Here is a 1,290-nt window from a genome sequence, read left to right as displayed (position 1 = left end):
CTTTCCCTGGCGCTGGGGATGCTCCTGTGGGATCTGCCCTCGCGCTTGGGTGCCCGGCCAGGAGAGCTGGGATGCTGCAGCCTCCTCCCCCCCTCCATCACCCCAACTGTTTGGCAAAAGTGATTTCTTTTTTTTTTTCCCCTCCAGCGAAACCCAAAAATAGATTGATGGGAAGCGGCTGGGGGCTGGGTTGCCATTAGCATGCAAAATGGGGCAATTTGTCTTTCCCGCAGCTGGTTTCTGCTCTAAGGAGTGTGGAAACCTGGCAGGGGCTGGCAGCGGAAGGCAGGACTGGGAGCTGGGAGGGGGCTGCAGGATGGGGACAGCCCCCAAACTGGCTCCGGGTCCTTCACACCCCTCTCATTCCCCCTTGCCCTTGTGATCCATGACCCCAAGCCTCTCCCGAGGGACAAGGACCCTTTGGTTCTCCATTACAGTTGGGCACGGATCTCAGGGTCGCCTGGAGACTTTGCTGAGCGGCAGCTAATTAATCCTGACACCCCCAGTGGGGGTGGGCGACAGAAACCTGCCCGGTGCTGCCGGCTGGGGAAACTGAGGCAGGAGCCCCTGGGTTGTCCTCTGGTCCCCTGGCAGGATGGATGGCACTGGTGAAGCAATGAGCACAAAAACTAGCTCATGCTTGCAGAGATAATTTGTCTTGGAAATCGTTCGAAGGTGGGAAGCGGAGGGAAAGCAAGGCTCGTGCGTCGCAGCCCTGCAAGCGAGGGCTGGGGAGGGATGAAGGCAAGCAGTGCTGGGGCTTCGTCTGGCTCTGGGCCCTGCGGGGACGCTCCCAGCCCCTTTTGCCCATTTTTTCCGCCCGGTCCGGCTGGGGGTTGCTAAATACGGGGTGTGCTCACCTCCTGGGGATGTTCCAAGCGATCCTCAGTAGCTGCTTGTTTCCTAATAATAATTGCTGCAAATTTTGCATGCTGTGGTAGCGCAGCTTCAGCATCCCCATCATCCTCATCATCCCCATCCCCGCCATCACCCTCACCCTCACCCACAGCAGACCCCGCTGCAGGCAGAGCCCCATCAGACGGTGGCACCGCTGGCTTTAAGCGGATGGCGCACCATCTGCTCCGCTAATTGCAAATGCAAATGGGGGAGCATCGCCTTCATAATTAATCAGCAAAAGGGTCCCGGTTGCTGAATGCCCGCGCAGGGGTTTTGCTGGGCGCGGTGCGGCTCGGCGTGGGTCTTCTCGGTTATTAGAAGGCAATGAGGAGGGAAAGGGGTGGTGCAGGGGCTGGTGCACCCCAGGGTGCCCACCCGTGGGTTGCCCGCGCG

The 1,290-nt window shown here is 59.7% G+C and overlaps 1 protein-coding gene across 1 annotated transcript in view; it reads left to right on the top strand.

Annotated features, from left to right (window-relative positions):
• The window catches only part of PRPF6 (pre-mRNA processing factor 6), a 34,562-nt gene that overhangs the window by 7,394 nt on the left and 25,878 nt on the right, over nucleotides 1-1,290 (top strand). The gene's annotated exons all lie outside the window — the stretch shown is intronic.

The sequence above is a fragment of the Egretta garzetta genome, unplaced genomic scaffold (genome assembly GCF_000687185.1).
Source record: "Egretta garzetta isolate BGI_Z169 unplaced genomic scaffold, ASM68718v1 scaffold223, whole genome shotgun sequence".
In the NCBI taxonomy this organism is placed as follows: domain Eukaryota; kingdom Metazoa; phylum Chordata; class Aves; order Pelecaniformes; family Ardeidae; genus Egretta; species Egretta garzetta.
Note: the sequence above shows the minus strand (reverse complement) of the source record. Positions and strands in the feature narration are given on the sequence as shown.